At 45.6% G+C, this 16,125-nt stretch overlaps 4 non-coding genes across 4 annotated transcripts; all 4 read right to left on the bottom strand.

Moving 5' to 3' along the window:
• Positions 1–1,129: 1,129 nt before the first annotated feature.
• Positions 1,130–1,201, bottom strand: TRNAG-UCC (transfer RNA glycine (anticodon UCC)). The gene has a single exon. It is a non-coding gene; the product is annotated as a tRNA-Gly (tRNA).
• Positions 1,202–7,469: 6,268 nt separating this feature from the next.
• TRNAG-UCC (transfer RNA glycine (anticodon UCC)) lies at positions 7,470–7,541 on the bottom strand. Its single transcript has one exon. It is a non-coding gene; the product is annotated as a tRNA-Gly (tRNA).
• A 3,103-nt stretch (positions 7,542–10,644) lies between these two features.
• On the bottom strand, positions 10,645–10,716 carry TRNAG-UCC (transfer RNA glycine (anticodon UCC)). The gene has a single exon. It is a non-coding gene; the product is annotated as a tRNA-Gly (tRNA).
• A 3,103-nt stretch (positions 10,717–13,819) lies between these two features.
• TRNAG-UCC (transfer RNA glycine (anticodon UCC)) lies at positions 13,820–13,891 on the bottom strand. The gene has a single exon. It is a non-coding gene; the product is annotated as a tRNA-Gly (tRNA).
• Positions 13,892–16,125: the final 2,234 nt, after the last annotated feature.

Here is a 16,125-nt window from a genome sequence, read left to right as displayed (position 1 = left end):
TATAGGGTTGATCCTTTGACGATCACTCTCTTGATTTACAGCAGAGACAGATAGTTGAGAAGTCTTTTCTCACATAGCTAGCACAAGCCTGCGCTTTTCCTTGCTGGCAGGGTGGAAATGACAGATTAGTCCTAGGAAGAAAAATCAAGCAATATTAGCAGAGGATGGTTTCGATCCATCGACCTCTGGGTTATGGGCCCAGCACGCTTCCGCTGCGCCACTCTGCTCCCTTGTGAAAGTGCTCTCTTTATGCAGAGGAGGAGCTTTCAGCGGAGTGGCAAGGGATTGGTGGGGCTCTCTCCTCATTTGCCTAAGCACATCGCAAGGTATGCTGGGTACAGAAAATCTTCATCTTCCCCACTCACATTCAGTCATAACTGAAAGTGCAGACCCTCTTAGGAATTAGCCGTTTCAGGCCTTTACCAAGACAGCAGCTCTCTGTCCCTGTCCTTTCTCTGTGATCCTAGCACTAGCATACTCAGGATTTGGCTTTACCTGGGAGCCAGAGATCTACCCGGTGAGGGCTTGCCCGGTGTGAGGCTTTTGAGCGTTTGGGAGCGTTCGGGACGTGAGAGGACGCTGGACAGGAAACTATGCCAATTTGAAGTATCCAACCTTCCAGCTGCAGTGAGAGGCTCTTTCCGTGGAAATCTGGCACTTGGAGTCCTCTCAACTTGCCCTCTGATAAAACATTTTTCTGAGCCGCAGTTACATCCGATGGTTACAAGGTGGCGCTGCATTCAGGTGAGAGCACAAGTATGCACAAAATCTTGGGGACTTTTGCCAGATTTATCGGTGGATCTTGCCTATTATTTTCAGAGGCTAGATATCGCCTATAAATGCTTTTTAAAATAGGGATGCTGGGGTTATAATGTCTGGTCGGGGCTCAGCCCTTTCATTGCCTGCCCCCAGCAAAATATTTATTATCAGCACATGTGAGTGCTGAGTGCTTTATGGAAAATAGCATATATTGGGACAATGAATGTAGCAGATGAGGCGATCGAGATGTCTACCTACGTGTTTGTTTATTTTTTTATATAACGGCTGATTATTCTGTTTCTGATATTTCAGTTTTGTGACATGTTGCATTAAAATATATCCTGCTTGGAGAATATATAAATATTTGCACTGCGTTGGCCGGGAATCGAACCCGGGTCAACTGCTTGGAAGGCAGCTATGCTCACCACTATACCACCAACGCCCTCTGAAGTGTGTCCTCTAGGTTCCAGATGTTACAACGCCGAGTGCAGTGGCAATCTTGCACCCGTTCCAATGGTGCATTTGGTGTGGATTCCAACATGAAAAGCAGTAGAAATTGTCTTGCAGAGGGTAAAGAACTGGGGATTGAAACCAAGGACAAAGCTGTGCAGAAGAGAAGAAATGGAAAGCAGCAGTACAAATAGTGGAAATGAGCATATGGGCAGCATCGGAAGCAAAGCAGCGAAGAGAAAGGGAGTAAATTCCATGAAATGCATAGGAGATTGATAAAAGCAGAACAAAAAGGGAAGAATGAAATTCAAAGCATGCCCCGAAAAACGTGTGAAGGTCCCACCTGTCATTTATGCTTCTAATTGGGTATCTTTACTTTCAAAGTATAGGGTTGATCCTTTGACGATCACTCTCTTGATTTACAGCAGAGACAGATAGTTGAGAAGTCTTTTCTCACATAGCTAGCACAAGCCTGCGCTTTTCCTTGCTGGCAGGGTGGAAATGACAGATTAGTCCTAGGAAGAAAAATCAAGCAATATTAGCAGAGGATGGTTTCGATCCATCGACCTCTGGGGTATGGGCCCAGCACGCTTCCGCTGCTCCACTCTGCTCCCTTGTGAAAGTGCTCTCTTTATGCAGAGGAGGAGCTTTCAGCGGAGTGGCAAGGGATTGGTGGGGCTCTCTCCTCATTTGCCTAAGCACATCGCAAGGTATGCTGGGTACAGAAAATCTTCATCTTCCCCACTCACATTCAGTCATAACTGAAAGTGCAGACCCTCTTAGGAATTAGCCGTTTCAGGCCTTTACCAAGACAGCAGCTCTCTGTCCCTATCCTTTCTCTGTGATCCTAGCACTTGCATACTCAGGATTTGGCTTTACCTGGGAGCCAGAGATCTACCCGGTGAGGGCTTGCCCGGTGTGAGGCTTTTGAGCGTTTGGGAGCGTTCGGGACGTGAGAGGACGCTGGACAGGAAACTATGCCAATTTGAAGTATCCAACCTTCCAGCTGCAGTGAGAGGCTCTTTCCGTGGAAATCTGCCACTTGGAGTCCTCTCAACTTGCCCTCTGATAAAACATTTTTCTGAGCCGCAGTTACATCCGATGGTTACAAGGTGGCGCTGCATTCAGGTGAGAGCACAAGTATGCACAAAATCTTGGGGACTTTTGCCAGATTTATCGGTGGATCTTGCCTATTATTTTCAGAGGCTAGATATCGCCTATAAATGCTTTTTAAAATAGGGATGCTGGGGTTATAATGTCTGGTCGGGGCTCAGCCCTTTCATTGCCTGCCCCCAGCAAAATATTTATTATCAGCACATGTGAGTGCTGAGTGCTTTATGGAAAATAGCATATATTGGGACAATGAATGTAGCAGATGAGGCGATCGAGATGTCTACCTACGTGTTTGTTTATTTTTTTATATAACGGCTGATTATTCTGTTTCTGATATTTCAGTTTTGTGACATGTTGCATTAAAATATATCCTGCTTGGAGAATATATAAATATTTGCACTGCGTTCGCCGGGAATCGAACCCGGGTCAACTGCTTGGAAGGCAGCTATGCTCACCACTATACCACCAACGCCCTCTGAAGTGTGTCCTCTAGGTTCCAGATGTTACAACGCCAAGTGCAGTGGCAATCTTGCACCCGTTCCAATGGTGCATTTGGTGTGGATTCCAACATGAAAAGCAGTAGAAATTGTCTTGCAGAGGGTAAAGAACTGGGGATTGAAACCAAGGACAAAGCTGTGCAGAAGAGAAGAAATGGAAAGCAGCAGTACAAATAGTGGAAATGAGCATATGGGCAGCATCGGAAGCAAAGCAGCGAAGAGAAAGGGAGTAAATTCCATGAAATGCATAGAAGATTGATAAAAGCAGAACAAAAAGGGAAGAATGAAATTCAAAGCATGCCCCGAAAAACGTGTGAAGGTCCCACCTGTCATTTATGCTTCTAATTGGGTATCTTTACTTTCAAAGTATAGGGTTGATCCTTTGACGATCACTCTCTTGATTTACAGCAGAGACAGATAGTTGAGAAGTCTTTTCTCACATAGCTAGCACAAGCCTGCGCTTTTCCTTGCTGGCAGGGTGGAAATGACAGATTAGTCCTAGGAAGAAAAATCAAGCAATATTAGCAGAGGATGGTTTCGATCCATCGACCTCTGGGTTATGGGCCCAGCACGCTTCCGCTGCGCCACTCTGCTCCCTTGTGAAAGTGCTCTCTTTATGCAGAGGAGGAGCTTTCAGCGGAGTGGCAAGGGATTGGTGGGGCTCTCTCCTCATTTGCCTAAGCACATCGCAAGGTATGCTGGGTACAGAAAATCTTCATCTTCCCCACTCACAGTCAGTCATAACTGAAAGTGCAGACCCTCTTAGGAATTAGCCGTTTCAGGCCTTTACCAAGACAGCAGCTCTCTGTCCCTGTCCTTTCTCTGTGATCCTAGCACTAGCATACTCAGGATTTGGCTTTACCTGGGAGCCAGAGATCTACCCGGTGAGGGCGAGGCTTTTGAGCGTTTGGGAGCGTTCGGGACGTGAGAGGACGCTGGACAGGAAACTATGCCAATTTGAAGTATCCAACCTTCCAGCTGCAGTGAGAGGCTCTTTCCGTGGAAATCTGGCACTTGGAGTCCTCTCAACTTGCCCTCTGATAAAACATTTTTCTGAGCCGCAGTTACATCCGATGGTTACAAGGTGGCGCTGCATTCAGGTGAGAGCACAAGTATGCACAAAATCTTGGGGACTTTTGCCAGATTTATCGGTGGATCTTGCCTATTATTTTCAGAGGCTAGATATCGCCTATAAATGCTTTTTAAAATAGGGATGCTGGGGTTATAATGTCTGGTCGGGGCTCAGCCCTTTCATTGCCTGCCCCCAGCAAAATATTTATTATCAGCACATGTGAGTGGTGAGTGCTTTATGGAAAATAGCATATATTGGGACAATGAATGTAGCAGATGAGGCGATCGAGATGTCTACCTACGTGTTTGTTTATTTTTTTATATAACGGCTGATTATTCTGTTTCTGATATTTCAGTTTTGTGACATGTTGCATTAAAATATATCCTGCTTGGAGAATATATAAATATTTGCACTGCGTTGGCCGGGAATAGAACCCGGGTCAACTGCTTGGAAGGCAGCTATGCTCACCACTATACCACCAACGCCCTCTGATGTGTGTCCTCTAGGTTCCAGATGTTACAACGCCGAGTGCAGTGGCAATCTTGCACCCGTTCCAATGGTGCATTTGGTGTGGATTCCAACATGAAAAGCAGTAGAAATTGTCTTGCAGAGGGTAAAGAACTGGGGATTGAAACCAAGGACAAAGCTGTGCAGAAGAGAAGAAATGGAAAGCAGCAGTACAAATAGTGGAAATGAGCATATGGGCAGCATCGGAAGCAAAGCAGCGAAGAGAAAGGGAGTAAATTCCATGAAATGCATAGGAGATTGATAAAAGCAGAACAAAAAGGGAAGAATTAAATTCAAAGCATGCCCCGAAAAACGTGTGAAGGTCCCACCTGTCATTTATGCTTCTAATTGGGTATCTTTACTTTCAAAGTATAGGGTTGATCCTTTGACGATCACTCTCTTGATTTACAGCAGAGACAGATAGTTGAGAAGTCTTTTCTCACATAGCTAGCACAAGCCTGCGCTTTTCCTTGCTGGCAGGGTGGAAATGACAGATTAGTCCTAGGAAGAAAAATCAAGCAATATTAGCAGAGGATGGTTTCGATCCATCGACCTCTGGGTTATGGGCCCAGCACGCTTCCGCTGCGCCACTCTGCTCCCTTGTGAAAGTGCTCTCTTTATGCAGAGGAGGAGCTTTCAGCGGAGTGGCAAGGGATTGGTGGGGCTCTCTCCTCATTTGCCTAAGCACATCGCAAGGTATGCTGGGTACAGAAAATCTTCATCTTCCCCACTCACATTCAGTCATAACTGAAAGTGCAGACCCTCTTAGGAATTAGCCGTTTCAGGCCTTTACCAAGACAGCAGCTCTCTGTCCCTGTCCTTTCTCTGTGATCCTAGCACTAGCATACTCAGGATTTGGCTTTACCTGGGAGCCAGAGATCTACCCGGTGAGGGCTGAGGCTTTTGAGCGTTTGGGATCGTTCGGGACGTGAGAGGACGCTGGACAGGAAACTATGCCAATTTGAAGTATCCAACCTTCCAGCTGCAGTGAGAGGCTCTTTCCGTGGAAATCTGCCACTTGGAGTCCTCTCAACTTGCCCTCTGATAAAACATTTTTCTGAGCCGCAGTTACATCCGATGGTTACAAGGTGGCGCTGCATTCAGGTGAGAGCACAAGTATGCACAAAATCTTGGGGACTTTTGCCAGATTTATCGGTGGATCTTGCCTATTATTTTCAGAGGCTAGATATCGCCTATAAATGCTTTTTAAAATAGGGATGCTGGGGTTATAATGTCTGGTCGGGGCTCAGCCCTTTCATTGCCTGCCCCCAGCAAAATATTTATTATCAGCACATGTGAGTGCTGAGTGCTTTATGGAAAATAGCATATATTGGGACAATGAATGTAGCAGATGAGGCGATCGAGATGTCTACCTACGTGTTTGTTTATTTTTTTATATAACGGCTGATTATTCTGTTTCTGATATTTCAGTTTTGTGACATGTTGCATTAAAATATATCCTGCTTGGAGAATATATAAATATTTGCACTGCGTTCGCCGGGAATCGAACCCGGGTCAACTGCTTGGAAGGCAGCTATGCTCACCACTATACCACCAACGCCCTCTGAAGTGTGTCCTCTAGGTTCCAGATGTTACAACGCCAAGTGCAGTGGCAATCTTGCACCCGTTCCAATGGTGCATTTGGTGTGGATTCCAACATGAAAAGCAGTAGAAATTGTCTTGCAGAGGGTAAAGAACTGGGGATTGAAACCAAGGACAAAGCTGTGCAGAAGAGAAGAAATGGAAAGCAGCAGTACAAATAGTGGAAATGAGCATATGGGCAGCATCGGAAGCAAAGCAGCGAAGAGAAAGGGAGTAAATTCCATGAAATGCATAGAAGATTGATAAAAGCAGAACAAAAAGGGAAGAATGAAATTCAAAGCATGCCCCGAAAAACGTGTGAAGGTCCCACCTGTCATTTATGCTTCTAATTGGGTATCTTTACTTTCAAAGTATAGGGTTGATCCTTTGACGATCACTCTCTTGATTTACAGCAGAGACAGATAGTTGAGAAGTCTTTTCTCACATAGCTAGCACAAGCCTGCGCTTTTCCTTGCTGGCAGGGTGGAAATGACAGATTAGTCCTAGGAAGAAAAATCAAGCAATATTAGCAGTGGATATTTTCGACACATCGACCTCTGGGTTATGGGCCCAGCACGCTTCCGCTGCGCCACTCTGCTCCCTTGTGAAAGTGCTCTCTTTATGCAGAGGAGGAGCTTTCAGCGGAGTGGCAAGGGATTGGTGGGGCTCTCTCCTCATTTGCCTAAGCACATCGCAAGGTATGCTGGGTACAGAAAATCTTCATCTTCCCCACTCACATTCAGTCATAACTGAAAGTGCAGACCCTCTTAGGAATTAGCCGTTTCAGGCCTTTACCAAGACAGCAGCTCTCTGTCCCTGTCCTTTCTCTGTGATCCTAGCACTAGCATACTCAGGATTTGGCTTTACCTGGGAGCCAGAGATCTACCCGGTGAGGGCGAGGCTTTTGAGCGTTTGGGAGCGTTCGGGACGTGAGAGGACGCTGGACAGGAAACTATGCCAATTTGAAGTATCCAACCTTCCAGCTGCAGTGAGAGGCTCTTTCCGTGGAAATCTGGCACTTGGAGTCCTCTCAACTTGCCCTCTGATAAAACATTTTTCTGAGCCGCAGTTACATCAGATGGTTACAAGGTGGCGCTGCATTCAGGTGAGAGCACAAGTATGCACAAAATCTTGGGGACTTTTGCCAGATTTATCGGTGGATCTTGCCTATTATTTTCAGAGGCTAGATATCGCCTATAAATGCTTTTTAAAATAGGGATGCTGGGGTTATAAAGTCTGGTCGGGGCTCAGCCCTTTCATTGCCTGCCCCCAGCAAAATATTTATTATCAGCACATGTGAGTGCTGAGTGCTTTATGGAAAATAGCATATATTGGGACAATGAATGTAGCAGATGAGGCGATCGAGATGTCTACCTACGTGTTTGTTTATTTTTTTATATAACGGCTGATTATTCTGTTTCTGATATTTCAGTTTTGTGACATGTTGCATTAAAATATATCCTGCTTGGAGAATATATAAATATTTGCACTGCGTTGGCCGGGAATCGAACCCGGGTCAACTGCTTGGAAGGCAGCTATGCTCACCACTATACCACCAACACCCTCTGATGTGTGTCCTCTAGGTTCCAGATGTTACAACGCCGAGTGCAGTGGCAATCTTGCACCGGTTCCAATCGTGCATTTGGTGTGGATACCAACATGAAAAGCTGTAGAAATTGTCTTGCAGAGGGTAAAGAACTGGGGATTGAAACCAAGGATAAAGCTGTGCAGAAGAGAAGAAATGGAAAGCAGCAGTACAAATAGTGGAAATGAGCATATGGGCAGCATCGGAAGCAAAGCAGCGAAGAGAAAGGGAGTAAATTCCATGAAATGCATAGGAGATTGATAAAAGCAGAACAAAAAGGGAAGAATTAAATTCAAAGCATGCCCCGAAAAACGTGTGAAGGTCCCACCTGTCATTTATGCTTCTAATTGGGTATCTTTACTTTCAAAGTATAGGGTTGATCCTTTGACGATCACTCTCTTGATTTACAGCAGAGACAGATAGTTGAGAAGTCTTTTCTCACATAGCTAGCACAAGCCTGCGCTTTTCCTTGCTGGCAGGGTGGAAATGACAGATTAGTCCTAGGAAGAAAAATCAAGCAATATTAGCAGAGGATGGTTTCGATCCATCGACCTCTGGGTTATGGGCCCAGCACGCTTCCGCTGCGCCACTCTGCTCCCTTGTGAAAGTGCTCTCTTTATGCAGAGGAGGAGCTTTCAGCGGAGTGGCAAGGGATTGGTGGGGCTCTCTCCTCATTTGCCTAAGCACATCGCAAGGTATGCTGGGTACAGAAAATCTTCATCTTCCCCACTCACATTCAGTCATAACTGAAAGTGCAGACCCTCTTAGGAATTAGCCGTTTCAGGCCTTTACCAAGACAGCAGCTCTCTGTCCCTGTCCTTTCTCTGTGATCCTAGCACTAGCATACTCAGGATTTGGCTTTACCTGGGAGCCAGAGATCTACCCGGTGAGGGCTTGCCCGGTGTGAGGCTTTTGAGCGTTTGGGAGCGTTCGGGACGTGAGAGGACGCTGGACAGGAAACTATGCCAATTTGAAGTATCCAACCTTCCAGCTGCAGTGAGAGGCTCTTTCCGTGGAAATCTGGCACTTGGAGTCCTCTCAACTTGCCCTCTGATAAAACATTTTTCTGAGCCGCAGTTACATCCGATGGTTACAAGGTGGCGCTGCATTCAGGTGAGAGCACAAGTATGCACAAAATCTTGGGGACTTTTGCCAGATTTATCGGTGGATCTTGCCTATTATTTTCAGAGGCTAGATATCGCCTATAAATGCTTTTTAAAATAGGGATGCTGGGGTTATAATGTCTGGTCGGGGCTCAGCCCTTTCATTGCCTGCCCCCAGCAAAATATTTATTATCAGCACATGTGAGTGCTGAGTGCTTTATGGAAAATAGCATATATTGGGACAATGAATGTAGCAGATGAGGCGATCGAGATGTCTACCTACGTGTTTGTTTATTTTTTTATATAACGGCTGATTATTCTGTTTCTGATATTTCAGTTTTGTGACATGTTGCATTAAAATATATCCTGCTTGGAGAATATATAAATATTTGCACTGCGTTCGCCGGGAATCGAACCCGGGTCAACTGCTTGGAAGGCAGCTATGCTCACCACTATACCACCAACGCCCTCTGAAGTGTGTCCTCTAGGTTCCAGATGTTACAACGCCAAGTGCAGTGGCAATCTTGCACCCGTTCCAATGGTGCATTTGGTGTGGATTCCAACATGAAAAGCAGTAGAAATTGTCTTGCAGAGGGTAAAGAACTGGGGATTGAAACCAAGGACAAAGCTGTGCAGAAGAGAAGAAATGGAAAGCAGCAGTACAAATAGTGGAAATGAGCATATGGGCAGCATCGGAAGCAAAGCAGCGAAGAGAAAGGGAGTAAATTCCATGAAATGCATAGAAGATTGATAAAAGCAGAACAAAAAGGGAAGAATGAAATTCAAAGCATGCCCCGAAAAACGTGTGAAGGTCCCACCTGTCATTTATGCTTCTAATTGGGTATCTTTACTTTCAAAGTATAGGGTTGATCCTTTGACGATCACTCTCTTGATTTACAGCAGAGACAGATAGTTGAGAAGTCTTTTCTCACATAGCTAGCACAAGCCTGCGCTTTTCCTTGCTGGCAGGGTGGAAATGACAGATTAGTCCTAGGAAGAAAAATCAAGCAATATTAGCAGTGGATATTTTCGACACATCGACCTCTGGGTTATGGGCCCAGCACGCTTCCGCTGCGCCACTCTGCTCCCTTGTGAAAGTGCTCTCTTTATGCAGAGGAGGAGCTTTCAGCGGAGTGGCAAGGGATTGGTGGGGCTCTCTCCTCATTTGCCTAAGCACATCGCAAGGTATGCTGGGTACAGAAAATCTTCATCTTCCCCACTCACATTCAGTCATAACTGAAAGTGCAGACCCTCTTAGGAATTAGCCGTTTCAGGCCTTTACCAAGACAGCAGCTCTCTGTCCCTGTCCTTTCTCTGTGATCCTAGCACTAGCATACTCAGGATTTGGCTTTACCTGGGAGCCAGAGATCTACCCGGTGAGGGCGAGGCTTTTGAGCGTTTGGGAGCGTTCGGGACGTGAGAGGACGCTGGACAGGAAACTATGCCAATTTGAAGTATCCAACCTTCCAGCTGCAGTGAGAGGCTCTTTCCGTGGAAATCTGGCACTTGGAGTCCTCTCAACTTGCCCTCTGATAAAACATTTTTCTGAGCCGCAGTTACATCAGATGGTTACAAGGTGGCGCTGCATTCAGGTGAGAGCACAAGTATGCACAAAATCTTGGGGACTTTTGCCAGATTTATCGGTGGATCTTGCCTATTATTTTCAGAGGCTAGATATCGCCTATAAATGCTTTTTAAAATAGGGATGCTGGGGTTATAAAGTCTGGTCGGGGCTCAGCCCTTTCATTGCCTGCCCCCAGCAAAATATTTATTATCAGCACATGTGAGTGCTGAGTGCTTTATGGAAAATAGCATATATTGGGACAATGAATGTAGCAGATGAGGCGATCGAGATGTCTACCTACGTGTTTGTTTATTTTTTTATATAACGGCTGATTATTCTGTTTCTGATATTTCAGTTTTGTGACATGTTGCATTAAAATATATCCTGCTTGGAGAATATATAAATATTTGCACTGCGTTGGCCGGGAATCGAACCCGGGTCAACTGCTTGGAAGGCAGCTATGCTCACCACTATACCACCAACACCCTCTGATGTGTGTCCTCTAGGTTCCAGATGTTACAACGCCGAGTGCAGTGGCAATCTTGCACCGGTTCCAATCGTGCATTTGGTGTGGATACCAACATGAAAAGCTGTAGAAATTGTCTTGCAGAGGGTAAAGAACTGGGGATTGAAACCAAGGATAAAGCTGTGCAGAAGAGAAGAAATGGAAAGCAGCAGAACAAATAGTGGAAATGAGCATATGGGCAGCATCGGAAGCAAAGCAGCGAAGAGAAAGGGAGTAAATTCCATGAAATGCATAGGAGATTGATAAAAGCAGAACAAAAAGGGAAGAATTAAATTCAAAGCATGCCCCGAAAAACGTGTGAAGGTCCCACCTGTCATTTATGCTTCTAATTGGGTATCTTTACTTTCAAAGTATAGGGTTGATCCTTTGACGATCACTCTCTTGATTTACAGCAGAGACAGATAGTTGAGAAGTCTTTTCTCACATAGCTAGCACAAGCCTGCGCTTTTCCTTGCTGGCAGGGTGGAAATGACAGATTAGTCCTAGGAAGAAAAATCAAGCAATATTAGCAGAGGATGGTTTCGATCCATCGACCTCTGGGTTATGGGCCCAGCACGCTTCCGCTGCGCCACTCTGCTCCCTTGTGAAAGTGCTCTCTTTATGCAGAGGAGGAACTTTCAGCGGAGTGGCAAGGGATTGGTGGGGCTCTCTCCTCATTTGCCTAAGCACATCGCAAGGTATGCTGGGTACAGAAAATCTTCATCTTCCCCACTCACATTCAGTCATAACTGAAAGTGCAGACCCTCTTAGGAATTAGCCGTTTCAGGCCTTTACCAAGACAGCAGCTCTCTGTCCCTGTCCTTTCTCTGTGATCCTAGCACTAGCATACTCAGGATTTGGCTTTACCTGGGAGCCAGAGATCTACCCGGTGAGGGCTTGCCCGGTGTGAGGCTTTTGAGCGTTTGGGAGCGTTCGGGACGTGAGAGGACGCTGGACAGGAAACTATGCCAATTTGAAGTATCCAACCTTCCAGCTGCAGTGAGAGGCTCTTTCCGTGGAAATCTGGCACTTGGAGTCCTCTCAACTTGCCCTCTGATAAAACATTTTTCTGAGCCGCAGTTACATCCGATGGTTACAAGGTGGCGCTGCATTCAGGTGAGAGCACAAGTATGCACAAAATCTTGGGGACTTTTGCCAGATTTATCGGTGGATCTTGCCTATTATTTTCAGAGGCTAGATATCGCCTATAAATGCTTTTTAAAATAGGGATGCTGGGGTTATAATGTCTGGTCGGGGCTCAGCCCTTTCATTGCCTGCCCCCAGCAAAATATTTATTATCAGCACATGTGAGTGCTGAGTGCTTTATGGAAAATAGCATATATTGGGACAATGAATGTAGCAGATGAGGCGATCGAGATGTCTACCTACGTGTTTGTTTATTTTTTTATATAACGGCTGATTATTCTGTTTCTGATATTTCAGTTTTGTGACATGTTGCATTAAAATATATCCTGCTTGGAGAATATATAAATATTTGCACTGCGTTCGCCGGGAATCGAACCCGGGTCAACTGCTTGGAAGGCAGCTATGCTCACCACTATACCACCAACGCCCTCTGAAGTGTGTCCTCTAGGTTCCAGATGTTACAACGCCAAGTGCAGTGGCAATCTTGCACCCGTTCCAATGGTGCATTTGGTGTGGATTCCAACATGAAAAGCAGTAGAAATTGTCTTGCAGAGGGTAAAGAACTGGGGATTGAAACCAAGGACAAAGCTGTGCAGAAGAGAAGAAATGGAAAGCAGCAGTACAAATAGTGGAAATGAGCATATGGGCAGCATCGGAAGCAAAGCAGCGAAGAGAAAGGGAGTAAATTCCATGAAATGCATAGAAGATTGATAAAAGCAGAACAAAAAGGGAAGAATGAAATTCAAAGCATGCCCCGAAAAACGTGTGAAGGTCCCACCTGTCATTTATGCTTCTAATTGGGTATCTTTACTTTCAAAGTATAGGGTTGATCCTTTGACGATCACTCTCTTGATTTACAGCAGAGACAGATAGTTGAGAAGTCTTTTCTCACATAGCTAGCACAAGCCTGCGCTTTTCCTTGCTGGCAGGGTGGAAATGACAGATTAGTCCTAGGAAGAAAAATCAAGCAATATTAGCAGTGGATATTTTCGACACATCGACCTCTGGGTTATGGGCCCAGCACGCTTCCGCTGCGCCACTCTGCTCCCTTGTGAAAGTGCTCTCTTTATGCAGAGGAGGAGCTTTCAGCGGAGTGGCAAGGGATTGGTGGGGCTCTCTCCTCATTTGCCTAAGCACATCGCAAGGTATGCTGGGTACAGAAAATCTTCATCTTCCCCACTCACATTCAGTCATAACTGAAAGTGCAGACCCTCTTAGGAATTAGCCGTTTCAGGCCTTTACCAAGACAGCAGCTCTCTGTCTCTGTCCTTTCTCTGTGATCCTAGCACTAGCATACTCAGGATTTGGCTTTACCTGGGAGCCAGAGATCTACCCGGTGAGGGCGAGGCTTTTGAGCGTTTGGGAGCGTTCGGGACGTGAGAGGACGCTGGACAGGAAACTATGCCAATTTGAAGTATCCAACCTTCCAGCTGCAGTGAGAGGCTCTTTCCGTGGAAATCTGGCACTTGGAGTCCTCTCAACTTGCCCTCTGATAAAACATTTTTCTGAGCCGCAGTTACATCAGATGGTTACAAGGTGGCGCTGCATTCAGGTGAGAGCACAAGTATGCACAAAATCTTGGGGACTTTTGCCAGATTTATCGGTGGATCTTGCCTATTATTTTCAGAGGCTAGATATCGCCTATAAATGCTTTTTAAAATAGGGATGCTGGGGTTATAAAGTCTGGTCGGGGCTCAGCCCTTTCATTGCCTGCCCCCAGCAAAATATTTATTATCAGCACATGTGAGTGCTGAGTGCTTTATGGAAAATAGCATATATTGGGACAATGAATGTAGCAGATGAGGCGATCGAGATGTCTACCTACGTGTTTGTTTATTTTTTTATATAACGGCTGATTATTCTGTTTCTGATATTTCAGTTTTGTGACATGTTGCATTAAAATATATCCTGCTTGGAGAATATATAAATATTTGCACTGCGTTGGCCGGGAATCGAACCCGGGTCAACTGCTTGGAAGGCAGCTATGCTCACCACTATACCACCAACACCCTCTGATGTGTGTCCTCTAGGTTCCAGATGTTACAACGCCGAGTGCAGTGGCAATCTTGCACCGGTTCCAATCGTGCATTTGGTGTGGATACCAACATGAAAAGCTGTAGAAATTGTCTTGCAGAGGGTAAAGAACTGGGGATTGAAACCAAGGATAAAGCTGTGCAGAAGAGAAGAAATGGAAAGCAGCAGTACAAATAGTGGAAATGAGCATATGGGCAGCATCGGAAGCAAAGCAGCGAAGAGAAAGGGAGTAAATTCCATGAAATGCATAGGAGATTGATAAAAGCAGAACAAAAAGGGAAGAATTAAATTCAAAGCATGCCCCGAAAAACGTGTGAAGGTCCCACCTGTCATTTATGCTTCTAATTGGGTATCTTTACTTTCAAAGTATAGGGTTGATCCTTTGACGATCACTCTCTTGATTTACAGCAGAGACAGATAGTTGAGAAGTCTTTTCTCACATAGCTAGCACAAGCCTGCGCTTTTCCTTGCTGGCAGGGTGGAAATGACAGATTAGTCCTAGGAAGAAAAATCAAGCAATATTAGCAGAGGATGGTTTCGATCCATCGACCTCTGGGTTATGGGCCCAGCACGCTTCCGCTGCGCCACTCTGCTCCCTTGTGAAAGTGCTCTCTTTATGCAGAGGAGGAGCTTTCAGCGGAGTGGCAAGGGATTGGTGGGGCTCTCTCCTCATTTGCCTAAGCACATCGCAAGGTATGCTGGGTACAGAAAATCTTCATCTTCCCCACTCACATTCAGTCATAACTGAAAGTGCAGACCCTCTTAGGAATTAGCCGTTTCAGGCCTTTACCAAGACAGCAGCTCTCTGTCCCTGTCCTTTCTCTGTGATCCTAGCACTAGCATACTCAGGATTTGGCTTTACCTGGGAGCCAGAGATCTACCCGGTGAGGGCTTGCCCGGTGTGAGGCTTTTGAGCGTTTGGGAGCGTTCGGGACGTGAGAGGACGCTGGACAGGAAACTATGCCAATTTGAAGTATCCAACCTTCCAGCTGCAGTGAGAGGCTCTTTCCGTGGAAATCTGGCACTTGGAGTCCTCTCAACTTGCCCTCTGATAAAACATTTTTCTGAGCCGCAGTTACATCCGATGGTTACAAGGTGGCGCTGCATTCAGGTGAGAGCACAAGTATGCACAAAATCTTGGGGACTTTTGCCAGATTTATCGGTGGATCTTGCCTATTATTTTCAGAGGCTAGATATCGCCTATAAATGCTTTTTAAAATAGGGATGCTGGGGTTATAATGTCTGGTCGGGGCTCAGCCCTTTCATTGCCTGCCCCCAGCAAAATATTTATTATCAGCACATGTGAGTGCTGAGTGCTTTATGGAAAATAGCATATATTGGGACAATGAATGTAGCAGATGAGGCGATCGAGATGTCTACCTACGTGTTTGTTTATTTTTTTATATAACGGCTGATTATTCTGTTTCTGATATTTCAGTTTTGTGACATGTTGCATTAAAATATATCCTGCTTGGAGAATATATAAATATTTGCACTGCGTTCGCCGGGAATCGAACCCGGGTCAACTGCTTGGAAGGCAGCTATGCTCACCACTATACCACCAACGCCCTCTGAAGTGTGTCCTCTAGGTTCCAGATGTTACAACGCCAAGTGCAGTGGCAATCTTGCACCCGTTCCAATGGTGCATTTGGTGTGGATTCCAACATGAAAAGCAGTAGAAATTGTCTTGCAGAGGGTAAAGAACTGGGGATTGAAACCAAGGACAAAGCTGTGCAGAAGAGAAGAAATGGAAAGCAGCAGTACAAATAGTGGAAATGAGCATATGGGCAGCATCGGAAGCAAAGCAGCGAAGAGAAAGGGAGTAAATTCCATGAAATGCATAGAAGATTGATAAAAGCAGAACAAAAAGGGAAGAATGAAATTCAAAGCATGCCCCGAAAAACGTGTGAAGGTCCCACCTGTCATTTATGCTTCTAATTGGGTATCTTTACTTTCAAAGTATAGGGTTGATCCTTTGACGATCACTCTCTTGATTTACAGCAGAGACAGATAGTTGAGAAGTCTTTTCTCACATAGCTAGCACAAGCCTGCGCTTTTCCTTGCTGGCAGGGTGGAAATGACAGATTAGTCCTAGGAAGAAAAATCAAGCAATATTAGCAGTGGATATTTTCGACACATCGACCTCTGGGTTATGGGCCCAGCACGCTTCCGCTGCGCCACTCTGCTCCCTTGTGAAAGTGCTCTCTTT

Source organism: Triturus cristatus, chromosome 11 (genome assembly GCF_964204655.1).
Source record: "Triturus cristatus chromosome 11, aTriCri1.1, whole genome shotgun sequence".
NCBI lineage: Eukaryota > Metazoa > Chordata > Amphibia > Caudata > Salamandridae > Triturus > Triturus cristatus.
This window is presented reverse-complemented; position numbering and strand designations above follow the sequence as displayed.